Raw genomic sequence first — 27,218 nt, 5'->3', positions numbered from 1 at the left:
TTAAAAACTTTAAGAGGAGAACTCAATATGACGAGTAAAATTTTGCAAAAATCATTTCAAGAACATAATTAAAGATTTGAAAAGGATCAAGAAGTTGATAAAAAGTTTAAAAAGAATTGAAAAAGTTTAAGAAAATAAAATTCAAGAAAAGAAAACTAAGTAAATAAAGTGTAAAAATAAGTAATTCAAGAAGTTAATGAAAATGAAGAGTTTAAAAAAATTAGGAAAAGTGAGAAAATAGATTTCAAGAAAAAGATTTTAAAAACTTTAAGAGGAGAACTCAATATGACGAGTAAAATTTTGCAAAAATCATTTCAAGAACATAATTAAAGATTTGAAAAGGATCAAGAAGTTGATAAAAAGTTTAAAAAGAATTGAAAAAGTTTAAGAAAATAAAATTCAAGAAAAGAAAACTAAGTAAAGAAAGTGTAAAAATAAGTAATTCAAGAAGTTAATGAAAATGAAGAGTTTAAAAAAATTAGGAAACGTGGGAAAATAGATTTCAAGAAAAAGATTTTAAAAACTTTAAGAGAAGAACTCAATATGACGAGTAAAATTTTGCAAAAACCATTTCAAGAAGATAATTAAAGATTTGAAAAGGATCAAGAAGTTGATAAAAACTTTAAAACAAAATGAAAAAGTTTAAGAAAATAAAATTTAGGAAAAGAAAACTAAGTAAAGAAAGTGTAAAAATAACTATTGAAGAAGTTAATGAAATTGAAGAGTTTTAAAAAATTAGGAAAAGTGAGAAAATAGATTTCAAGAAAAAGATTTTAAAAACTTTAAGAGAAGAACTCAATATGACGAGTAAAATTTTGCAAAAATCATTTAAAGAACATAATTAAAGATTTGAAATGGATCAAGAAGCTGATAAAAACTTTAAAAGAGAATTCAAAAAGTTGAAGAAAATAAAATATAGCAAAAGAAAACTAAGTAAAGAAAGTGTAAAAATAACTATTGAAGAAGTTAATGAAATTGAAGAGTTTTAAAAAATTAGGAAAAGTGAGAAAATAGATTTCAAGAAAAAGATTTTAAAAACTTTAAGAGGAGAACTCAATATGACGAGTAAAATTTTGCAAAAATCATTTCAAGAACATAATTTAAGATTTGAAAAAGATCAAGAAGTTGATCAAAACTTTAAAAAGAATTGAAAAAGTTTAGGAAAATAAAATTCAAGAAAAGAAAACTAAGTAAAGAAAGTGTAAAAATAAGTAATTCAAGTAGTTAATGAAAATGAAGAGTTTAAAAAAATTAGGAAACGTGAGAAAATAGATTTCAAGAAAAAGATTGTAAAAAATTTAAGAGAAGAACTCAATATGATGAGTAAAATTTTGCAAAAACCATTTCGAGAACATAGTTAAAGATTTGAAAAGAATCAAGAAGTTGATAAAAAGTTTAAAAAGAATTGAAAAAGTTTAAGAAAATAAAATTCAAGAAAAGAAAACTAAGTAAATAAAGTGTAAAAATAAGTAATTCAAGAAGTTAATGAAAATGAAGAGTTTAAAAAGATTAGGAAAAGTGAGAAAATAGATTTCAAGAAAAAGATTTTAAAAACTTTAAGAGAAGAACTCAATATGATGAGTAAAATTTTGCAAAAACCATTTAAAGAACATAATTAAAGATTTGAAATGGATCAAGAAGCTGAGAAAAACTTTAAAAAAGAATTCAAAAAGTTGAAGAAAATAAAATTTAACAAAAGAAAACTAAGTAAAGAAAGTGTAAAAATAACTATTCAAGAAGTTAATGAAATTGAAGAGTGTTAAAAAATTAAGAAAAGTGAGAAAATAGATTTCAAGAAAAAGATTTTAAAAACTTTAAGAGAAGAACTCAATATGACGAGTAAAATTTTGCAAAAATCATTTCAAGAACATAATTTAAGATTTGAAAAAGTTCAGGAAGTTGGTCAAAACTTTAAAAAGAATTGAAAAAGTTTAGGAAAATAAAATTCAAGCAAAGAAAACTAAGTAAAGAAAGTGTAAAAATAAGTAATTCAAGAAGTTAATGAAAATGAAGAGTTTAAAAAAATTAGGAAACGTGGGAAAATAGATTTCAAGAAAAAGATTTTAAAAACTTTAAGAGAAGAACTCAATATGATGAGTAAAATTTTGCAAAAACCATTCCAAGAAGATAATTAAAGATTTGAAAAGGATCAAGAAGTTGATAAAAACTTTAAAACAAAATGAAAAAGTTTAAGAAAATAAAATTCAAGAAAAGAAAACTAAGTAAAGAAAGTGTAAAAATTAGTGATTCAAGAAGTTAATGAAAATGAAGAGTTTAAAAAAATTATGAAAAGTGAGAAAATAGATTTCAAGAAAAAGATTTTAAAAACTTTAAGAGAAGTACTCAATATGATGAGTAAAATTTTGCAAAAACCATTTAAAGAACATAATTAAAGATTTGAAAAGGATCAAGAAGCTGATAAAAACTTTAAAAAAGAATTCAAAAAGTTGAAGAAAATAAAATTTAACAAAAGAAAACTAAGTAAAGAAAGTGTAAAAATAAGTGATTCAAGAAGTTAATGAAAATGAAGAGTTTAAAAAGATTAGGAAAAGTGAGAAAATAGATTTCAAGAAAAAGATTTTAAAAACTTTAAGAGAAGAACTCAATATGATGAGTAAAATTTTGCAAAAAACATTTCAAGAACATAATTAAAGATTTGAAAAGGATTAAGAAGCTGATAAAAACTTTAAAAAAGAATTCAAAACGTTTAAGAAAATAAAATTTAACAAAAGAAAACTAAGTAAAGAAAGTGTAAAAATAACTATTCAAGAAGTTAATGAAAATGAAGAGTTTAAAAAAATTAGGAAACGTGAGAAAATAGATTTCAAGAAAAAGATTATAAAAAATTTCAGAGAAGAACTCAATATGACGAGTAAAATTTTGCAAAAATCATTTCAAGAACATAATTTAAGATTTGAAAAAGATCAAGAAGTTGATCAAAACTTTAAAAAGAATTGAAAAAGTTTAGGAAAATAAAATTCAAGAAAAGAAAACTAAGTAAAGAAAGTGTAAAAATAAGTAATTCAAGTAGTTAATGAAAATGAAGAGTTTAAAAAAATTAGGAAACGTGAGAAAATAGATTTCAAGAAAAAGATTGTAAAAAATTTCAGAGAAGAACTCAATATGACGAGTAAAATTTTGCAAAAACCATTTCGAGAACATAATTAAAGATTTGAAAAGAATCAAGAAGTTGATAAAAAAGTTTAAAAAGAATTGAAAAAGTTTAAGAAAATAAAATTCAAGAAAAGAAAACTAAGTAAAGAAAGTGTAAAAATAAGTGATTCAAGAAGTTAATGAAAATGAAGAGTTTAAAAAATTATGAAAAGTGAGAAAATAGATTTCAAGAAAAAGATTTTAAAAACTTTAAGAGAAGAACTCAATATGATGAGTAAAATTTTGCGAAAAACATTTCAAGAAGATAATTAAAGATTTGAAAAGGATCAAGAAGTTGATAAAAACTTTAAAACAAATTGAAAAAGTTTAAGAAAATAAAATTCAAGAAAAGAAAACTAAGTAAATAAAGTGTAAAAATAAGTAATTCAAGAAGTTAATGAAAATGAAGAGTTTAAAAAGATTAGGAAAAGTGAGAAAATAGATTTCAAGAAAAAGATTATAAAAAATTTCAGAGAAGAACTCAATATGACGAGTAAAATTTTGCAAAAATCATTTCAAGAACATAATTTAAGATTTGAAAAAGATCAAGAAGTTGATCAAAACTTTAAAAAGAATTGAAAAAGTTTAGGAAAATAAAATTCAAGAAAAGAAAACTAAGTAAAGAAAGTGTAAAAATAAGTGATTCAAGAAGTTAATGAAAATGAAGAGTTTAAAAAATTATGAAAAGTGAGAAAATAGATTTCAAGAAAAAGATTTTAGAAACTTTAAGAGAAGAACTCAATATGATGAGTAAAATTTTGCAAAAACCATTTCAAGAAGATAATTAAAGATTTGAAAAGGATCAAGAAGTTGATAAAAACTTTAAAAAGAATTGAAAAAGTTTAAGAAAATAAAATTCAAGAAAAGAAAACTAAGTAAATAAAGTGTAAAAATAAGTAATTCAAGAAGTTAATGAAAATGAAGAGTTTAAAAAAATTAGGAAAAGTGAGAAAATAGATTTCAAGAAAAAGATTTTAAAAACTTTAAGAGGAGAACTCAATATGACGAGTAAAATTTTGCAAAAATCATTTCAAGAACATAATTAAAGATTTGAAAAGGATCAAGAAGTTGATAAAAAGTTTAAAAAGAATTGAAAAAGTTTAAGAAAATAAAATTCAAGAAAAGAAAACTAAGTAAAGAAAGTGTAAAAATAAGTAATTCAAGAAGTTAATGAAAATGAAGAGTTTAAAAAAATTAGGAAACGTGGGAAAATAGATTTCAAGAAAAAGATTTTAAAAACTTTAAGAGAAGAACTCAATATGACGAGTAAAATTTTGCAAAAACCATTTCAAGAAGATAATTAAAGATTTGAAAAGGATCAAGAAGTTGATAAAAACTTTAAAACAAAATGAAAAAGTTTAAGAAAATAAAATTTAGGAAAAGAAAACTAAGTAAAGAAAGTGTAAAAATAACTATTGAAGAAGTTAATGAAATTGAAGAGTTTTAAAAAATTAGGAAAAGTGAGAAAATAGATTTCAAGAAAAAGATTTTAAAAACTTTAAGAGAAGAACTCAATATGACGAGTAAAATTTTGCAAAAATCATTTAAAGAACATAATTAAAGATTTGAAATGGATCAAGAAGCTGATAAAAACTTTAAAAGAGAATTCAAAAAGTTGAAGAAAATAAAATATAGCAAAAGAAAACTAAGTAAAGAAAGTGTAAAAATAACTATTGAAGAAGTTAATGAAATTGAAGAGTTTTAAAAAATTAGGAAAAGTGAGAAAATAGATTTCAAGAAAAAGATTTTAAAAACTTTAAGAGGAGAACTCAATATGACGAGTAAAATTTTGCAAAAATCATTTCAAGAACATAATTTAAGATTTGAAAAAGATCAAGAAGTTGATCAAAACTTTAAAAAGAATTGAAAAAGTTTAGGAAAATAAAATTCAAGAAAAGAAAACTAAGTAAAGAAAGTGTAAAAATAAGTAATTCAAGTAGTTAATGAAAATGAAGAGTTTAAAAAAATTAGGAAACGTGAGAAAATAGATTTCAAGAAAAAGATTGTAAAAAATTTAAGAGAAGAACTCAATATGATGAGTAAAATTTTGCAAAAACCATTTCGAGAACATAGTTAAAGATTTGAAAAGAATCAAGAAGTTGATAAAAAGTTTAAAAAGAATTGAAAAAGTTTAAGAAAATAAAATTCAAGAAAAGAAAACTAAGTAAATAAAGTGTAAAAATAAGTAATTCAAGAAGTTAATGAAAATGAAGAGTTTAAAAAGATTAGGAAAAGTGAGAAAATAGATTTCAAGAAAAAGATTTTAAAAACTTTAAGAGAAGAACTCAATATGATGAGTAAAATTTTGCAAAAACCATTTAAAGAACATAATTAAAGATTTGAAATGGATCAAGAAGCTGAGAAAAACTTTAAAAAAGAATTCAAAAAGTTGAAGAAAATAAAATTTAACAAAAGAAAACTAAGTAAAGAAAGTGTAAAAATAACTATTCAAGAAGTTAATGAAATTGAAGAGTGTTAAAAAATTAAGAAAAGTGAGAAAATAGATTTCAAGAAAAAGATTTTAAAAACTTTAAGAGAAGAACTCAATATGACGAGTAAAATTTTGCAAAAATCATTTCAAGAACATAATTTAAGATTTGAAAAAGTTCAGGAAGTTGGTCAAAACTTTAAAAAGAATTGAAAAAGTTTAGGAAAATAAAATTCAAGCAAAGAAAACTAAGTAAAGAAAGTGTAAAAATAAGTAATTCAAGAAGTTAATGAAAATGAAGAGTTTAAAAAAATTAGGAAACGTGGGAAAATAGATTTCAAGAAAAAGATTTTAAAAACTTTAAGAGAAGAACTCAATATGATGAGTAAAATTTTGCAAAAACCATTCCAAGAAGATAATTAAAGATTTGAAAAGGATCAAGAAGTTGATAAAAACTTTAAAACAAAATGAAAAAGTTTAAGAAAATAAAATTCAAGAAAAGAAAACTAAGTAAAGAAAGTGTAAAAATTAGTGATTCAAGAAGTTAATGAAAATGAAGAGTTTAAAAAAATTATGAAAAGTGAGAAAATAGATTTCAAGAAAAAGATTTTAAAAACTTTAAGAGAAGTACTCAATATGATGAGTAAAATTTTGCAAAAACCATTTAAAGAACATAATTAAAGATTTGAAAAGGATCAAGAAGCTGATAAAAACTTTAAAAAAGAATTCAAAAAGTTGAAGAAAATAAAATTTAACAAAAGAAAACTAAGTAAAGAAAGTGTAAAAATAAGTGATTCAAGAAGTTAATGAAAATGAAGAGTTTAAAAAGATTAGGAAAAGTGAGAAAATAGATTTCAAGAAAAAGATTTTAAAAACTTTAAGAGAAGAACTCAATATGATGAGTAAAATTTTGCAAAAAACATTTCAAGAACATAATTAAAGATTTGAAAAGGATTAAGAAGCTGATAAAAACTTTAAAAAAGAATTCAAAACGTTTAAGAAAATAAAATTTAACAAAAGAAAACTAAGTAAAGAAAGTGTAAAAATAACTATTCAAGAAGTTAATGAAAATGAAGAGTTTAAAAAAATTAGGAAACGTGAGAAAATAGATTTCAAGAAAAAGATTATAAAAAATTTCAGAGAAGAACTCAATATGACGAGTAAAATTTTGCAAAAATCATTTCAAGAACATAATTTAAGATTTGAAAAAGATCAAGAAGTTGATCAAAACTTTAAAAAGAATTGAAAAAGTTTAGGAAAATAAAATTCAAGAAAAGAAAACTAAGTAAAGAAAGTGTAAAAATAAGTAATTCAAGTAGTTAATGAAAATGAAGAGTTTAAAAAAATTAGGAAACGTGAGAAAATAGATTTCAAGAAAAAGATTGTAAAAAATTTCAGAGAAGAACTCAATATGACGAGTAAAATTTTGCAAAAACCATTTCGAGAACATAATTAAAGATTTGAAAAGAATCAAGAAGTTGATAAAAAAGTTTAAAAAGAATTGAAAAAGTTTAAGAAAATAAAATTCAAGAAAAGAAAACTAAGTAAAGAAAGTGTAAAAATAAGTGATTCAAGAAGTTAATGAAAATGAAGAGTTTAAAAAATTATGAAAAGTGAGAAAATAGATTTCAAGAAAAAGATTTTAAAAACTTTAAGAGAAGAACTCAATATGATGAGTAAAATTTTGCGAAAAACATTTCAAGAAGATAATTAAAGATTTGAAAAGGATCAAGAAGTTGATAAAAACTTTAAAACAAATTGAAAAAGTTTAAGAAAATAAAATTCAAGAAAAGAAAACTAAGTAAATAAAGTGTAAAAATAAGTAATTCAAGAAGTTAATGAAAATGAAGAGTTTAAAAAGATTAGGAAAAGTGAGAAAATAGATTTCAAGAAAAAGATTATAAAAAATTTCAGAGAAGAACTCAATATGACGAGTAAAATTTTGCAAAAATCATTTCAAGAACATAATTTAAGATTTGAAAAAGATCAAGAAGTTGATCAAAACTTTAAAAAGAATTGAAAAAGTTTAGGAAAATAAAATTCAAGAAAAGAAAACTAAGTAAAGAAAGTGTAAAAATAAGTGATTCAAGAAGTTAATGAAAATGAAGAGTTTAAAAAATTATGAAAAGTGAGAAAATAGATTTCAAGAAAAAGATTTTAGAAACTTTAAGAGAAGAACTCAATATGATGAGTAAAATTTTGCAAAAACCATTTCAAGAAGATAATTAAAGATTTGAAAAGGATCAAGAAGTTGATAAAAACTTTAAAACAAATTGAAAAAGTTTAAGAAAATAAAATTCAAGAAAAGAAAACTAAGTAAATAAAGTGTAAAAATAAGTAATTCAAGAAGTTAATGAAAATGAAGAGTTTAAAAAGATTAGGAAAAGTGAGAAAATAGATTTCAAGAAAAAGATTTTAAAAACTTTAAGAGAAGAACTCAATATGATGAGTAAAATTTTGCAAAAAACATTTCAAGAACATAATTAAAGATTTGAAAAGGATTAAGAAGCTGATAAAAACTTTAAAAAAGAATTCAAAACGTTTAAGAAAATAAAATTTAACAAAAGAAAACTAAGTAAAGAAAGTGTAAAAATAACTATTCAAGAAGTTAATGAAAATGAAGAGTTTAAAAAAATTAGGAAAAGTGAGAAAATAGATTTCAAGAAAAAGATTTTAAAAACTTTAAGAGAAGAACTCAATATGACGAGTAAAATTTTGCAAAAATCATTTCAAGAACATAATTTAAGATTTGAAAAAGATCAAGAAGTTGATCAAAACTTTAAAAAGAATTGAAAAAGTTTAGGAAAATAAAATTCAAGAAAAGAAAACTAAGTAAAGAAAGTGTAAAAATAAGTAATTCAAGTAGTTAATGAAAATGAAGAGTTTAAAAAAATTAGGAAACGTGAGAAAATAGATTTCAAGAAAAAGATTGTAAAAAATTTCAGAGAAGAACTCAATATGACGAGTAAAATTTTGCAAAAATCATTTCAAGAACATAATTTAAGATTTGAAAAAGATCAAGAAGTTGATCAAAACTTTAAAAAGAATTGAAAAAGTTTAGGAAAATAAAATTCAAGAAAAGAAAACTAAGTAAAGAAAGTGTAAAAATAAGTAATTCAAGTAGTTAATGAAAATGAAGAGTTTAAAAAAATTAGGAAACGTGAGAAAATAGATTTCAAGAAAAAGATTGTAAAAAATTTCAGAGAAGAACTCAATATGACGAGTAAAATTTTGTAAAAACCATTTCGAGAACATAATTAAAGATTTGAAAAGAATCAAGAAGTTGATAAAAAAGTTTAAAAAGAATTGAAAAAGTTTAAGAAAATAAAATTCAAGAAAAGAAAACTAAGTAAAGAAAGTGTAAAAATAAGTGATTCAAGAAGTTAATGAAAATGAAGAGTTTAAAAAATTATGAAAAGTGAGAAAATAGATTTCAAGAAAAAGATTTTAAAAACTTTAAGAGAAGAACTCAATATGATGAGTAAAATTTTGCGAAAAACATTTCAAGAAGATAATTAAAGATTTGAAAAGGATCAAGAAGTTGATAAAAACTTTAAAACAAATTGAAAAAGTTTAAGAAAATAAAATTCAAGAAAAGAAAACTAAGTAAATAAAGTGTAAAAATAAGTAATTCAAGAAGTTAATGAAAATGAAGAGTTTAAAAAGATTAGGAAAAGTGAGAAAATAGATTTCAAGAAAAAGATTATAAAAAATTTCAGAGAAGAACTCAATATGACGAGTAAAATTTTGCAAAAATCATTTCAAGAACATAATTTAAGATTTGAAAAAGATCAAGAAGTTGATCAAAACTTTAAAAAGAATTGAAAAAGTTTAGGAAAATAAAATTCAAGAAAAGAAAACTAAGTAAAGAAAGTGTAAAAATAAGTGATTCAAGAAGTTAATGAAAATGAAGAGTTTAAAAAATTATGAAAAGTGAGAAAATAGATTTCAAGAAAAAGATTTTAGAAACTTTAAGAGAAGAACTCAATATGATGAGTAAAATTTTGCAAAAACCATTTCAAGAAGATAATTAAAGATTTGAAAAGGATCAAGAAGTTGATAAAAACTTTAAAACAAATTGAAAAAGTTTAAGAAAATAAAATTCAAGAAAAGAAAACTAAGTAAATAAAGTGTAAAAATAAGTAATTCAAGAAGTTAATGAAAATGAAGAGTTTAAAAAGATTAGGAAAAGTGAGAAAATAGATTTCAAGAAAAAGATTTTAAAAACTTTAAGAGAAGAACTCAATATGATGAGTAAAATTTTGCAAAAAACATTTCAAGAACATAATTAAAGATTTGAAAAGGATTAAGAAGCTGATAAAAACTTTAAAAAAGAATTCAAAACGTTTAAGAAAATAAAATTTAACAAAAGAAAACTAAGTAAAGAAAGTGTAAAAATAACTATTCAAGAAGTTAATGAAAATGAAGAGTTTAAAAAAATTAGGAAAAGTGAGAAAATAGATTTCAAGAAAAAGATTTTAAAAACTTTAAGAGAAGAACTCAATATGACGAGTAAAATTTTGCAAAAATCATTTCAAGAACATAATTTAAGATTTGAAAAAGATCAAGAAGTTGATCAAAACTTTAAAAAGAATTGAAAAAGTTTAGGAAAATAAAATTCAAGAAAAGAAAACTAAGTAAAGAAAGTGTAAAAATAAGTAATTCAAGTAGTTAATGAAAATGAAGAGTTTAAAAAAATTAGGAAACGTGAGAAAATAGATTTCAAGAAAAAGATTGTAAAAAATTTCAGAGAAGAACTCAATATGACGAGTAAAATTTTGCAAAAATCATTTCAAGAACATAATTTAAGATTTGAAAAAGATCAAGAAGTTGATCAAAACTTTAAAAAGAATTGAAAAAGTTTAGGAAAATAAAATTCAAGAAAAGAAAACTAAGTAAAGAAAGTGTAAAAATAAGTAATTCAAGTAGTTAATGAAAATGAAGAGTTTAAAAAAATTAGGAAACGTGAGAAAATAGATTTCAAGAAAAAGATTGTAAAAAATTTCAGAGAAGAACTCAATATGACGAGTAAAATTTTGCAAAAACCATTTCGAGAACATAATTAAAGATTTGAAAAGAATCAAGAAGTTGATAAAAAAGTTTAAAAAGAATTGAAAAAGTTTAAGCAAATAAAATTCAAGAAAAGAAAACTAAGTAAAGAAAGTGTAAAAATAAGTGATTCAAGAAGTTAATGAAAATGAAGAGTTTAAAAAATTATGAAAAGTGAGAAAATAGATTTCAAGAAAAAGATTTTAAAAACTTTAAGAGAAGAACTCAATATGATGAGTAAAATTTTGCGAAAAACATTTCAAGAAGATAATTAAAGATTTGAAAAGGATCAAGAAGTTGATAAAAACTTTAAAACAAATTGAAAAAGTTTAAGAAAATAAAATTCAAGAAAAGAAAACTAAGTAAATAAAGTGTAAAAATAAGTAATTCAAGAAGTTAATGAAAATGAAGAGTTTAAAAAGATTAGGAAAAGTGAGAAAATAGATTTCAAGAAAAAGATTATAAAAAATTTCAGAGAAGAACTCAATATGACGAGTAAAATTTTGCAAAAATCATTTCAAGAACATAATTTAAGATTTGAAAAAGATCAAGAAGTTGATCAAAACTTTAAAAAGAATTGAAAAAGTTTAGGAAAATAAAATTCAAGAAAAGAAAACTAAGTAAAGAAAGTGTAAAAATAAGTAATTCAAGTAGTTAATGAAAATGAAGAGTTTAAAAAAATTAGGAAACGTGAGAAAATAGATTTCAAGAAAAAGATTGTAAAAAATTTCAGAGAAGAACTCAATATGACGAGTAAAATTTTGCAAAAACCATTTCGAGAACATAATTAAAGATTTGAAAAGAATCAAGAAGTTGATAAAAAAGTTTAAAAAGAATTGAAAAAGTTTAAGAAAATAAAATTCAAGAAAAGAAAACTAAGTAAAGAAAGTGTAAAAATAAGTGATTCAAGAAGTTAATGAAAATGAAGAGTTTAAAAAATTATGAAAAGTGAGAAAATAAATTTCAAGAAAAAGATTTTAAAAACTTTAAGAGAAGAACTCAATATGATGAGTAAAATTTTGCGAAAAACATTTCAAGAAGATAATTAAAGATTTGAAAAGGATCAAGAAGTTGATAAAAACTTTAAAACAAATTGAAAAAGTTTAAGAAAATAAAATTCAAGAAAAGAAAACTAAGTAAATAAAGTGTAAAAATAAGTAATTCAAGAAGTTAATGAAAATGAAGAGTTTAAAAAGATTAGGAAAAGTGAGAAAATAGAAGCTGATAAAAACTTTAAAAGAGAATTCAAAAAGTTGAAGAAAATAAAATATAGCAAAAGAAAACTAAGTAAAGAAAGTGTAAAAATAACTATTGAAGAAGTTAATGAAATTGAAGAGTTTTAAAAATTAGGAAAAGTGAGAAAATAGATTTCAAGAAAAAGATTTTAAAAACTTTAAGAGAAGAACTCAATATGACGAGTAAAATTTTGCAAAAATCATTTCAAGAACATAATTAAAGATTTGAAATGGATCAAGAAGCTGATAAAAACTTTAAAAGAGAATTCAAAAAGTTGAAGAAAATAAAATTTAGCAAAAGAAAACTAAGTAAAGAAAGTGTAAAAATAACTATTGAAGAAGTTAATGAAATTGAAGAGTTTTAAAAAATTAGGAAAAGTGAGAAAATAGATTTCAAGAAAAAGATTTTAAAAACTTTAAGAGAAGAACTCAATATGACGAGTAAAATTTTGCAAAAATCATTTCAAGAACATAATTTAAGATTTGAAAAAGTTCAAGAAGTTGATCAAAACTTTAAAAAGAATTGAAAAAGTTTAGGAAAATAAAATTCAAGAAAAGAAAACTAAGTAAAGAAAGTGTAAAAATAAGTAATTCAAGAAGTTAATGAAAATGAAGAGTTTAAAAAAATTAGGAAACGTGGGAAAATAGATTTCAAGAAAAAGATTTTAAAAACTTTAAGAGAAGAACTCAATATGATGAGTAAAATTTTGCAAAAACCATTACAAGAAGATAATTAAAGATTTAAAAACGATCAAGAAGTTGATAAAAACTTTAAAACAAAATGAAAAAGTTTAAGAAAATAAAATTCAAGAAAAGAAAACTAAGTAAAGAAAGTGTAAAAATTAGTGATTCAAGAAGTTAATGAAAATGAAGAGTTTAAAAAAATTATGAAAAGTGAGAAATTAGATTTCAAGAAAAAGATTTTAAAAACTTTAAGAGAAGAACTCAATATGACGAGTAAAATTTTGCAAAAATCATTTCAAGAACATAATTAAAGATTTGAAATGGATCAAGAAGCTGATAAAAACTTTAAAAGAGAATTCAAAAAGTTGAAGAAAATAAAATTTAGCAAAAGAAAACTAAGTAAAGAAAGTGTAAAAATAACTATTGAAGAAGTTAATGAAATTGAAGAGTTTTAAAAAATTAGGAAAAGTGAGAAACTAGATTTCAAGAAAAAGATTTTAAAAACTTTAAGAGAAGAACTCAATATGATGAGTAAAATTTTGCAAAAACCATTTAAAGAACATAATTAAAGATTTGAAATGGATCAAGAAGCTGATAAAAACTTTAAAAGAGAATTCAAAAAGTTGAAGAAAATAAAATTCAAGAAAAGAAAACTAAGTAAAGAAAGTGTAAAAATTAGTGATTCAAGAAGTTAATGAAAATGAAGAGTTTAAAAAAATTATGAAAAGTGAGAAATTAGATTTCAAGAAAAAGATTTTAAAAACTTTAAGAGAAGAACTCAATATGACGAGTAAAATTTTGCAAAAATCATTTCAAGAACATAATTAAAGATTTGAAATGGATCAAGAAGCTGATAAAAACTTTAAAAGAGAATTCAAAAAGTTGAAGAAAATAAAATTTACCAAAAGAAAACTAAGTAAAGAAAGTGTAAAAATAACTATTGAAGAAGTTAATGAAATTGAAGAGTTTTAAAAAATTAGGAAAAGTGAGAAACTAGATTTCAAGAAAAAGATTTTAAAAACTTTAAGAGAAGAACTCAATATGATGAGTAAAATTTTGCAAAAACCATTTAAAGAACATAATTAAAGATTTGAAATGGATCAAGAAGCTGATAAAAACTTTAAAAGAGAATTCAAAAAGTTGAAGAAAATAAAATTCAAGAAAAGAAAACTAAGTAAAGAAAGTGTAAAAATTAGTGATTCAAGAAGTTAATGAAAATGAAGAGTTTAAAAAAATTATGAAAAGTGAGAAATTAGATTTCAAGAAAAAGATTTTAAAAACTTTAAGAGAAGAACTCAATATTATGAGTAAAATTTTGCAAAAACCATTTCGAGAACATAGTTAAAGATTTGAAAAGAATCAAGAAGTTGATAAAAAGTTTAAAAAGAATTGAAAAAGTTTAAGAAAATAAAATTCAAGAAAAGAAAACTAAGTAAATAAAGTGTAAAAATAAGTAATTCAAGAAGTTAATGAAAATGAAGAGTTTAAAAAGATTAGGAAAAGTGAGAAAATAGATTTCAAGAAAAAGATTTTAAACACTTTAAGAGAAGAACTCAATATGATGAGTAAAATTTTGCAAAAACCATTTAAAGAACATAATTAAAGATTTGAAATGGATCAAGAAGCTGATAAAAACTTTAAAAAAGAATTCAAAAAGTTGAAGAAAATAAAATTCAAGAAAAGAAAACTAAGTAAAGAAAGTGTAAAAATAAGTGATTCAAGAAGTTAATGAAAATGAAGAGTTTAAAAAAATTAGGAAATGTGAGAAAATAAATTTCAAGAAAAAGATTGTAAAAAATTTAAGAGAAGAACTCAATATGATAAGTAAAATTTTGCAAAAATCATTTCAAGAACATAATTTAAGATTTGAAAAAGTTCAAGAAGTTGATCAAAACATTAAAAAGAATTGAAAAAGTTTAGGAAAATAAAATTCAAGAAAAGAAAACTAAGTAAAGAAAGTGTAAAAATAAGTAATTCAAGTAGTTAATGAAAATGAAGAGTTTAAAAAAATTAGGAAACGTGGGAAAATAGATTTCAAGAAAAAGATTTTAAAAACTTTAAGAGAAGAACTCAATATGATGAGTAAAATTTTGCAAAAACCATTTAAAGAGCATAATTAAAGATTTGAAATGGATCAAGAAGCTGATAAAAACTTTAAAAGAGAATTCAAAAAGTTGAAGAAAATAAAATATAGCAAAAGAAAACTAAGTAAAGAAAGTGTAAAAATAACTATGGAAGAAGTTAATGAAATTGAAGAGTTTTAAAAAATTAGGGAAAGTGAGAAAATAGATTTCAAGAAAAAGATTTTAAAAACTTTAAGAGAAGAACTCAATATGACGAGTAAAATTTTGCAAAAATCATTTCAAGAACATAATTTAAGATTTGAAAAAGATCAAGAAGTTGATCAAAACTTTAAAAAGAATTGAAAAAGTTTAGGAAAATAAAATTCAAGAAAAGAAAACTAAGTAAAGAAAGTGTAAAAATAAGTAATTCAAGTAGTTAATGAAAATGAAGAGTTTAAAAAAATTAGGAAACGTGAGAAAATAGATTTCAAGAAAAAGATTGTAAAAAATTTAAGAGAAGAACTCAATATGATAAGTAAAATTTTGCAAAAATCATTTCAAGAACATAATTTAAGATTTGAAAAAGTTCAAGAAGTTGATCAAAACTTTAAAAAGAATTGAAAAAGTTTAGGAAAATAAAATTCAAGAAAAGAAAACTAAGTAAAGAAAGTGTAAAAATAAGTAATTCAAGAAGTTAATGAAAATGAAGAGTTTAAAAAAATTAGGAAATGTGAGAAAATAAATTTCAAGAAAAAGATTGTAAAAAATTTAAGAGAAGAACTCAATATGATAAGTAAAATTTTGCAAAAATCATTTCAAGAACATAATTTAAGATTTGAAAAAGTTCAAGAAGTTGATCAAAACATTAAAAAGAATTGAAAAAGTTTAGGAAAATAAAATTCAAGAAAAGAAAACTAAGTAAAGAAAGTGTAAAAATAAGTAATTCAAGTAGTTAATGAAAATGAAGAGTTTAAAAAAATTATGAAAAGTGAGAAATTAGATTTCAAGAAAAAGATTTTAAAAACTTTAAGAGAAGAACTCAATATGATGAGTAAAATTTTGCAAAAACCATTTAAAGAGCATAATTAAAGATTTGAAATGGATCAAGAAGCTGATAAAAACTTTAAAAGAGAATTCAAAAAGTTGAAGAAAATAAAATATAGCAAAAGAAAACTAAGTAAAGAAAGTGTAAAAATAACTATTGAAGAAGTTAATGAAATTGAAGAGTTTTAAAAAATTAGGAAAAGTGAGAAAATAGATTTCAAGAAAAAGATTTTAAAAAGTTTAAGAGAAGAACTCAATATGACGAGTAAAATTTTGCAAAAATAATTTCAAGAACATAATTAAAGATTTGAAATGGATCAAGAAGCTGATAAAAACTTTAAAAGAGAATTCAAAAAGTTGAAGAAAATAAAATTTAGCAAAAGAAAACTAAGTAAAGAAAGTGTAAAAATAAGTAGTTCAAGAAGTTAATGAAAATGAAAAGTTAAAAAAAATCAGGAAAAGTGAGAAAATAGATTTCAAGAAAAAGATTTTAAAAACTTTAAGAGAAGAACTCAATATGACGAGTAAAATTTTGCAAAAACCATTTCAAGAACATAATTAAAGATTTGAAAAAGATCAAGAAGTTGATAAAAACTTTAAAAAGAATTGAAAAAGTTTAAGAAAATAAAATTCAAGAAAAGAAAACTAAGTAAAGAAAGTGTAAAAATAAGTAATTCAAGAAGTTAATGAAAATGAAAAGTTGAAAAAAAATTAGGGAAAGTGAGAAAATAGATTTCAAGAAAAAGATTTTAAAAACTTTAAGAGAAGAACTCGATATCGATATGATGAGTAAAATTTTGCAAAAATCATTTCATGAACATAATTAGAGATTTGAAAAGGATCAAGAAATTGATAAAAACTTTTAAAAGAATTGAAAAAGTTTAAGAAAATAAAACTCAAGAAAAGAAAACTAAGTAAAGAAAGTGTAAAAATAACTAATTCAAGAAGTTAATGAAAATGAAGAGTTTAAAAAATTATGAAAAGTGAGAAAATAGATTTCAAGAAAAAGATTTTAGAAACTTTAAGAGAAGAACTCAATATGATGAGTAAAATTTTGCAAAAACCATTTCAAGAAGATAATTAAAGATTTGAAAAGGATCAAGAAGTTGATAAAAACTTTAAAACAAACTGAAAAAGTTTAAGAAAATAAAATTCAAGAAAAGAAAACTAAGTAAATAAAGTGTAAAAATAATTAATTCAAGAAGTTAATGAAAATGAAGAGTTTAAAAAGATTAGGAAAAGTGAGAAAATAGATTTCAAGAAAAAGATTTTAAAAACTTTAAGAGAAGAACTCAATATGATGAGTAAAATTTTGCAAAAACCATTTAAAGAACATAATTAAAGATTTGAAATGGATCAAGAAGTTGATAAAAACTTTAAAAAAGAATTCAAAAAGTTGAAGAAAATAAAATTTAACAAAAGAAAACTAAGTAAAGAAAGTGTAAAAATAACTATTCAAGAAGTTAATGAAATTGAATAGTGTTAAACAATTAGGAAAAGTGAGAAAATAGATTTCAAGAAAAAGATTTTAAAAACTTTAAGAGAAGAACTCAATATGACGAGTAAAATTTTGCAAAAATCATTTCAAGAACATAATTTAAGATTTGAAAAAGTTCAAGAAGTTGATGAAAACTTTAAAAAGAATTGAAAAAGTTTAGGAAAATAAAATTCAAGAAAAGAAAACTAAGTAAAGAAAGTGTAAAAATAAGTGATTCAAGAAGTTAATGAAAATGAAGAGTTTAAAAAAATTAGGAAATGTGAGAAAATAAATTTCAAGAAAAAGATTGTAAAAAATTTAAGAGAAGAACTCAATATGATGAGTAAAATTTTGCAAAAACCATTTCAAGAAGATAATTAAAGATTTGAAAAGGATCAAGAAGTTGATAAAAACTTTAAAACAAAATGAAAAAGTTTAAGAAAATAAAATTCAAGAAAAGAAAACTAAGTAAAGAAAGTGTAAAAATTAGTGATTCAAGAAGTTAATGAAAATGAAGAGTTTAAAAAAATTATGAAAAGTGAGAAAATAGATTTCAAGAAAAACATTTTAAAAACTTTAAGAGAAGAACTCAATATGATGAGTAAAATTTTGCAAAAACCATTTAAAGAACATAATTAAAGATTTGAAATGGATCAAGAAGCTGATAAAAACTTTAAAAAAGAATTCAAAAAGTTGAAGAAAATAAAATTTAACAAAAGAAAACTAAGTAAAGAAAGTGTAAAAATAACTATTCAAGAAGTTAATGAAATTGAATAGTGTTAAAAAATTAGGAAAAGTGAGAAAATAGATTTCAAGAAAAAGATTTTAAAAACTTTAAGAGAAGAACTCAATATGACGAGTAAAATTTTACAAAAATCATTTCAAGAACATAATTTAAGATTTGAAAAAGTTCAAGAAGTTGATCAAAACTTTAAAAAGAATTGAAAAAGTTTAGGAAAATAAAATTCAAGAAAAGAAAACTAAGTAAAGAAAGTGTAAAAATAAGTGATTCAAGAAGTTAATGAAAATGAAGAGTTTAAAAAAATTAGGAAATGTGAGAAAATAAATTTCAAGAAAAAGATTGTAAAAAATTTAAGAGAAGAACTCAATATGATGAGTAAAATTTTGCAAAAATCATTTCAAGAACATAATTTAAGATTTGAAAAAGTTCAAGAAGTTGATCAAAACTTTAAAAAGAATTGAAAAAGTTTAGGAAAATAAAATTCAAGAAAAGAAAACTAAGTAAAGAAAGTGTAAAAATAAGTAATTCAAGAAGTTAATGAAAATGAAGAGTTTAAAAAAATTAGGAAACGTGGGAAAATAGATTTCAAGGAAAAGATTTTAAAAACTTTAAGAGAAGAACTCAATATGATGAGTAAAATTTTGCAAAAACCATTTCAAGAAGATAATTAAAGATTTGAAAAGGATCAAGAAGTTGATAAAAACTTTAAAACAAAATGAAAAAGTTTAAGAAAATAAAATTCAAGAAAAGAAAACTAAGTAAAGAAAGTGTAAAAATTAGTGATTCAAGAAGTTAATGAAAATGAAGAGTTTAAAAAAATTATGAAAAGTGAGAAAATAGATTTCAAGAAAAAGATTTTAAAAACTTTAAGAGAACAACTCAATATGATGAGTAAAATTTTGCAAAAACCATTTAAAGAGCATAATTAAAGATTTGAAATGGATCAAGAAGCTGATAAAAACTTTAAAAGAGAATTCAAAAAGTTGAAGAAAATAAAATTTAGCAAAAGAAAACTAAGTAAAGAAAGTGTAAAAATAACTATTGAAGAAGTTAATGAAATTGAAGAGTTTTAAAAAATTAGGAAAAGTGAGAAAATAGATTTCAAGAAAAAGATTTTAAAAACTTTAAGAGAAGAACTCAATATGACGAGTAAAATTTTGCAAAAATCATTTCAAGAACATAATTAAAGATTTGGAATGGATCAAGAAGCTGATAAAAACCTTAAAAGAGAATTCAAAAAGTTGAAGAAAATAAAATTTAGCAAAAGAAAACTAAGTAAAGAAAATGTAAAAATAACTATTGAAGAAGTTAATGAAATTGAAGAGTTTTAAAAAATTAGGAAAAGTGAGAAAATAGATTTCAAGAAAAAGATTTTAAAAACTTTAAGAGAAGAACTCAATATGACGAGTAAAATTTTGCAAAAATCATTTCAAGAACATAATTAAAGATTTGAAAGGGATCAAGAAGCTGATAAAAACTTTAAAAGAGAATTCAAAAAGTTGAAGAAAATAAAATTTAGCAAAAGAAAACTAAGTAAAGAAAGTGTAAAAATAACTATTGAAGAAGTTAATGAAATTGAAGAGTTTTAAAAAATTAGGAAAAGTGAGAAAATAGATTTCAAGAAAAAGATTTTAAAAACTTTAAGAGAAGAACTCAATATGACGAGTAAAATTTTGCAAAAATCATTTCAAGAACATAATTTAAGATTTGAAAAAGATCAAGAAGTTGATCAAAACTTTAAAAAGAATTGAAAAAGTTTAGGAAAATAAAATTCAAGAAAAGAAAACTAAGTAAAGAAAGTGTAAAAATAAGTAATTCAAGTAGTTAATGAAAATGAAGAGTTTAAAAAAATTAGGAAACGTGAGAAAATAGATTTCAAGAAAAAGATTGTAAAAAATTTAAGAGAAGAATTCAATATGATGAGTAAAATTTTGCAAAAACCATTTCGAGAACATAATTAAAGATTTGAAAAGAATCAAGAAGTTGATAAAAAGTTTAAAAAGAATTGAAAAAGTTTAAGAAAATAAAATTCAAGAAAAGAAAACTAAGTAAAGAAAGTGTAAAAATAAGTAATTCAAGAAGTTAATGAAAATGAAGAGTTTTAAAAAATTAGGAAACGTGAGAAAATAGATTTCAAGAAAAAGATTGTAAAAAATTTAAGAGAAGAACTCAATATGATGAGTAAAATTTGGAAAAAACATTTCAAGAACATAATTAAAGATTTGAAAAGGATCAAGAAGCTGATAAAAACATTAAAAAAGAATTCAAAACGTTTAAGAAAATAAAATTTAACAAAAGAAAACTAAGTAAAGAAAGTGTAAAAATAACTATTCAAGAAGTTAATGAAAATGAAGAGTTTAAAAAAATTAGGAAAAGTGATAAAATAGATTTCAAGAAAAAGATTTAAAAAAATTTCAGAGAAGAAGTCAAAATGGTGACTAAAATTTTGCAAAAACCATTTCAACAACATAACTAAAGATATGAAAAGGATCAAGAAGTTGATAAAAAGTTTAAAAAGAATTGAAAAAATTTAAGAAAATAAAATTCAAGAAAAGAAAACTAAGTAAAGAAAGTGTAAAAATAAGTAATTCAAGAAGTTAATGAAAATGAAGAGTTTAAAAAGATTAGGAAAAGTGTGAAAATAGATTTCAAGAAAAAGATTTTAAAAACTTTAAGAGAAGAACTCAAGATGATGAGTAAAATTTTGGAAAAACCATTTCAAGAACATAATTAAATATTTGAAAAAGATCAAGAAGTTGATAAAGACTTTAAAAAGAATTGAAAAAGTTTAAGAAAATAAAATTCAAGAAAAGAAAACTAAGTAATGAAAGTGTAAAAATAAGTAATTCAAGAAGGTAATGAAAATTAATAGTTTATAAAAATAGGAAAAGGGAGAAAATAGATTTTAAAAACTTTAAGAGAAGAACTCAATATGATGAGTAAAATTTTGCAAAAAACTATTTCAAGAACATAATGAAAGATTTGAAAACGATCAAGAAATTGATAAAAACTTTAAAAGGAATTTAAAAAGTTTAAGAAAATAAAATTCTAAGAAAGAAAACTAAGTAAAGAAAGTGTAAAAATAAGTAATTCAAGAAGTTAATGAAAATGAAGAGTTTAAAAAAATCGGAAAAAGTGAGAAAATAGATTTCAAGAAAAAGATTTTAAAAACTTTAAGAGAAGAACTCAATATGATGAGTAAAATTTTGCAAAAAACATTTCAAGAACATAATTAAAAATTTAAAAAGGATAAAGAATTAAAGATTTGAAACGGATCAAGAAGTTGATAAAAACCTTAAAAAGAATTGAAAAAGTTTAAGAAAATAAAATTCAAGAAAAGAAAACTAAGTAAAGAAAGTGTAAAAATAAGTAATTCAAGAAGTTAATTAAAATGAAGAGTTTAAAAATATTAGGAAAAGTGAGAAAATAGATTTCAAGAAAAAGATTTTAAAAACTTTAAGAGAAGAACTCAATATAATGAGTAAAATTTTGCAAAAACCATTTAAAGAACATAATTAAAGATTTGAAATGGATGAAGAAGCTGATAAAAACTTTAAAAAAGAATTCAAAAAGTTGAAGAAAATAAAATTTAACAAAAGAAAACTTAGTAAAGAAAGTGTAAAAATAACTATTCAAGAAGTTAATGAAAATGAAGAGTTTAAAAAAATTAGGAAAAGTGATAAAATAGATTTCAAGAAAAAGATTTAAAAAAATTTAAGAGAAGAACTCAATATGATGACTAAAATTTTGCAAAAACCATTTCAGGAGCATAACTAAAGATATGAAAAGGATCAAGAAGTTAATAAAAACTTTAAAAAGAATTGAAAAAATTTAAGAAAATAAAATTCAAGAAAAGAAAACTAAGTAAAGAAAGTGTAAAAATAAGTAATTCAAGAAGTTAATGAGAATGAAGAGTTTAAAAAACTTAGGAAAAGTGAGAAAATAGATTTCAAGAAAAAGATTTTAAAAACGTTAAGAGAAGAACTCAATATGATGACTAAAATTTTGCAAAAACCATTTCAAGAACATAACTAAAGATATGAAAAGGATCAAGAAGTTGATAAAAACTTTAAAAAGAATTGAAAAAATTTAAGAAAATAAAATTCAAGAAAAGAAAACTAAGTAAAGAAAGTGTAAAAATAAGTAATTCAAGAAGTTAATGAGAATGAAGAGTTTAAAAAACTTAGGAAAAGTGAGAAAATAGATTTCAAGAAAAAGATTTTAAAAACGTTAAGAGAAGAACTCAATATGATGAGTAAAATTTTGCAAAAACCATTTCAAGAACATAATTAAAGATTTGAAAAGGATCAAGAATAGAGGTGTTAATTTGGCCCAACCCACAAGGTTTGGCCCTGACGCATGTGGGCAAGGGCCAAAAAAGCCCACATTAAAAAAAGGCCCCATCAAAGAAGTCCACAGGACTAAAACTTTACAAAAGCCATGTGGGCTTGGGCCAACCCATGGGCTTTCATCTTCCATATGGAAAATATATTATTTTTTAAAATATATTACTATCTGTGGGACAGGCCCAACGAATCGGACAAGCACGACGACCAGAATAGGTCGAACAACCCGAACCTGCCTGACGACCTCGACAAGAACGACGACTTGAACGGGCTCGATGATCCAAAAGGGCCCAAAGTCCCGAACGGGCCCGACGACCTAATAAGGCTCGACGACTCGAACGGGCCCGACGACCTAGACGAGCTCGACGACCAGGACGAGCTTGACGACCAGGATAAACTCGACGACTTGGACGGGCGCGACGACACAAACGGGCCGACGACATGGACAGACACGACAACCCGGACGGGCTTAATGACCCGGACGAGCCCGACGACCTGGACTGGCCCTACGACAAAAACGGACCCTACGACCTAAGTTGGCCTCGCAACCCGTATGGGCCCAATTACCCGTATGGGCCCGACGACCTGGACGGAATCGACGACACGGACAGGCCCGACGACCCAGACGGACCCGATGACCCAGAAGGGCCCCACGATCTGAACATGCCCGACGACCCGAATGGGCCAACTGACCCGAACATGTCCGATGATCCAAACATGCCCAACGACCTGAACGGGCCCGACGACACGAACATGCCCAACGACCCGGACAAGCCCGATGATCCAGACAAGCCCAACGACCCGAGCGGGCCCAATGACCCAGACGAGCTCTAGGACTCGAACGGGCCCCACGACTCGGACGTGCCTGATGATCCACACAGTCCCAACAACCCAAACGGTCCCGACGCCTTGGATGTGCCCAATGACTCTAACGGGCCAGATGATCCAGAAAGGCACAATTACTTGAACGGGCCCGACGACCCGAACGGGCCTAGGGACCTAGACGAGCCCGATGATCAAAACAGGACTAACGACCTGAACGAGCCTGATGATCTAGAAAGGCCCAACGACCCGAACGTTCCCGACGACCCGGACGAGCCTTATGATCCAGACAGGCCCAACGACCCGAACAAGCTCGACGACCCGGATCTGCCCGACAACCCAGACGTGACCGATGACTCGGACGGGCTTGACGACCTGAACGGGCCCGATGATCCCGACATGCAAAACGACCCGAACTGGCTCGTTTGGGTCGTTGGGCTCATCCGGGTCGTTGGGCCTGTTTGGGTCAGTGGGCCCGTTTGGATCATCGGGCCCGTCCAGGTCATTAGCCCCGTCTGGGTCATCGGGCCCGTTCAGGTCTTTTGGCCTTTCTGGATCAACGGGCACGTCGGGCCCGTTCGGGTCGTGGGGCCTGTCTGGATCATCGTGCCAGTCCGAGTCATTGGTCATGTTCGTGTCGTCGGGCCTGTTCGGGTCGTTAGGCCTGTTTTGATTATGGGGCACGTCCGCGTTGTTGGGCCCGATCGAGTCATCGGGCCTATCTGGATCATCGAGCCCGTCTAGGTCGTGGGGCCCATTCGGGTCGTCAGGCCCGTTCGGGTCATCGGGCCCATTTGGGTCGTCGGGCCCGTTGGGGTTGTCGGGCTCGTTCTTGTCATCGGGCTCATTCTGGTCATCGTGCTCGTTCGGGTCGTTGGGCTTGTCCGAGTTGTGGGGCTCGTCCGATTCTTCGGGCCTGTCCTGGTCATCGGGCCCGTTCAGGTGATCGATCTCGTCCGGGTCGTCGGGCTCGTCTCGGTCATCAGGCTCGTCCGGGTCGTTGGGCTCGTCTGGGTCATCGGGCCCGTCCTAGTCGTGGGGCTCGTTCGAGTCTTCGGGCTCTTCTGGATCGTCTGGCCCGTCCGAGTCATCGTGCCTGTTTTGTTAGTGTGCCCGTCTGGGTTATCGGGCTTGTTCGTGGATTGGGGTTTGTTCCGGTCATAGGGCCTGTTTAGGTCTTTGTGTCGGTCCAGGTCTTCGAGCCCCTCTGCATCGTCGGGTTCGTCTCTGTCGTTGGGCTGGTCCGTGTTCTCGGGCTCGTCTTGGTCGTTGGGCCCGTCTGGGTCGTCGAGCACGTTCGTGTCGTTGGGCCCGTCCGTGTTGTCGGGTTTGTCCTGGTCGTCGGGCTCGTCCTGGTCGTCGGGCTCGTCTTGGTCGTCGGACTCGTCTGAGTCGTCGGGCTCGTTCGGGTCGTCGGGCCTGTTCGGGTCGTTTGACCCATTCGGGTCGTTGGGCCCTTTTGGATCATCGAGCCTGTTCCAGTCGTCGTTCTTGTAGAGGTCGTCGGGCAGGTCCGGGTTGTTCGACCTATTCTAGTTGTCGTGCTTGTCTAGTTCGTTGGGCCTGTCCCACAGATAATAATATATTGGTTAAAATACTCCGTTGGTTCTCGTTTTTGTTGCAGAATCTCGATTTGGTCCTCGTATTTTTATTAGTCTCAATAAGGTCCTCATTTTTGTAAATTAGTATCAATTAGGTCATTTCCGTTAGTAGATAACTAACACTGTTAAGTAGGTGTCACATGTCAGCTCCTCGTTTTTTTGAATTTTTTGAATTTTTTTGAATTTTTTTTTGAATTTTTGAATTTTTTTTGAATTGTTTTTAAAAAATATTTATGCCACATGTCACTTCTGTAGTGTGCCACATGTCAATCTAATATGGTGACACGTGTCAAATTAATGTATGAATCTCAATTTGGTCCTCATATTTGTTAAATTGATTTGATTTAAGTCCCAATTTTTTTAAAAAAATTTCAATTTTAGGCACTCCAAATTTAGACCAAATTTTACTTTTATATAATGTGATGATTATTTTTATTAAAATTGATATTTTTATTAAATATTTTAATAATATTAATTATATTTAATATTAAAATTTTAAATATATTTATTTTAATTTTTTATAAAATTATTTTAAAATTTTACATTTGAATTTATAAAATTGTTATTTTTAAGCCAACTCTAAAATATTGTTGATATTGAATATTATACAAATATTTCGAATATAAATTTATTAATATATATATTTACAATTTTAAAATAAAATTTAAATAAAGTTTAATGTAAAATATAAATTTAAATAAATTAAATATTGTTAAAAATATGTAATAGAAATATCACTTGTAATAAAAGTATCATCATTATATTTATAAAAAAATTAAATTTGTTCTAAATTTGGAGCACATGAAATTAAAATTATTTTTAAAAAAAATTGGGACTGAAATCAAATCAAATTAACAAATATGAGGACCAAATTGAGATTCATACAATAATTTGACACGTGTCACCATATTAGACTGACACGTGGCACACTACAAACTTGACACGTGGCATAAATATTTTTTGAAAAAAAAATAATTTTTTTTTAAAAAAAATAAAAATTTAAAAAAAATTCAAAAAAGAATTCAAAATGTTCAAAAAAACGAGAAGCTGACACGTGACACCTACTTAACGGTGTTAGTTCTCTACTAACGGAAAGGACCTAATTGATACTAATTTACAAAAATGAGGACCTAATTGAGACTAATAAAAATACGAGGACCAAATTGAGATTTTGCTACAAAAACGAGCACCAACCGAGTATTTTAACCTTTATATTTTATATCTCATCTCTACTCTTATGTCTCATCTCTAATCTCTAGATTCTTTTCTCTCATATCATGTCTCTTATATTTTATTTCTAGCTTCTTGTTTCTTGTCTATTCTCTCTTATCTCGAATCTTATATATATCATTTTATCTTGTATCTATTATTTTTTTTCCCTTATCTTTTAGTTTTTATTAATTTTCTTTCTTTTTTTATATCTTTTTTTAGCGTTTTTTGTTGATATTTTTCCATTTATTTTAAGTTTTCTTATTTTTTTATATTTCTTATTTTTTAATAATTATTATATTTTTAATGTCTTATTTTTTTGTATTTTTTTTTCACTTTTTTAATTTTTTATTTCTTTATTTTATTTTCTTATATGTTATATGTTATCTCTTATCTCTTATCTCTTATCACTTATCTCTTATATCTTATCTCTTATCTCTTATCTTTTGTCTTTTGTCTCTTATCTCTTATCTCTTATCTCTTATCTCTTATCTCTTATCTCTTATCTCTTATCTCTTATCTCTTATCTCTTATCTCTTATCTCTTATCTCTTATCTCTTATCTCTTATCTCTTATCTCTTATCTCTTATCTCTTATCTCTTATCTCTTATCTCTTATCTCTTATCTCTTATCTCTTATCTCTTATCTCTTATCTCTTATCTCTTATCTCTTATCTCTTATCTCTTATCTCTTATCTCTCATCTCTCATCTCTCATATCTCATATCTCATATCTCATTTCTTATCTCTTATCTCTAATCTCTAATCTTTTATCTTTTATATTGTATCTCTTATCTTTTGTCTCTTTCTCTTATCTCTTATGTCTTTTCTCTTACCTTTTATATTTGATCTCTTATCTCATATCTATCACCTCTTATATTTTATATTTTATATCTCATCCCTTATATCTCATCTCTACTCTTATATCTCATCTCTACTCTTATGTCTCATCTCTAATCTCTAGATTCTTTTGTCTCATATCATGTCTCTTATATTTTATTTCTAGTTTCTTCTTTCTTGTCTATTCTCTCTTATCGCATCTTATATATATTATCTTATCTTGTATATGTTATTTTTTTTCCCTTATATTTTAGTTTTTCTTAATTTTCTTTCTTTTTTTATATCTTTTTTAGCGTTTTTTGTTGATATTTTTCCATTTATTTTAACTTTTCTTATTTTTTAACAATTATTATATTTTTAATGTCTTTATTTTTTTTTGTATTTTTTTTCACTTTTTAAATTTTTTATTTCTTTATTCTATTTTCTTATCTGTTATCTGTTATCTCTTATCTGTTATCTTTTTTCAATTATCTCTTATCTCTTATCTCTTATCTCTTATCTCTTATCTCTTATCACTTATCTCTTAT

Source organism: Vigna unguiculata, chromosome 3 (assembly GCF_037176805.1).
Source record: "Vigna unguiculata cultivar grain cowpea cultivar isolate G323 ecotype 2 chromosome 3, ASM3717680v1, whole genome shotgun sequence".
In the NCBI taxonomy this organism is placed as follows: Eukaryota; Viridiplantae; Streptophyta; class Magnoliopsida; order Fabales; family Fabaceae; genus Vigna; species Vigna unguiculata.
The sequence above is the reverse complement of the archived record's forward strand: the minus strand, read 5'-3'. Positions refer to the sequence as shown.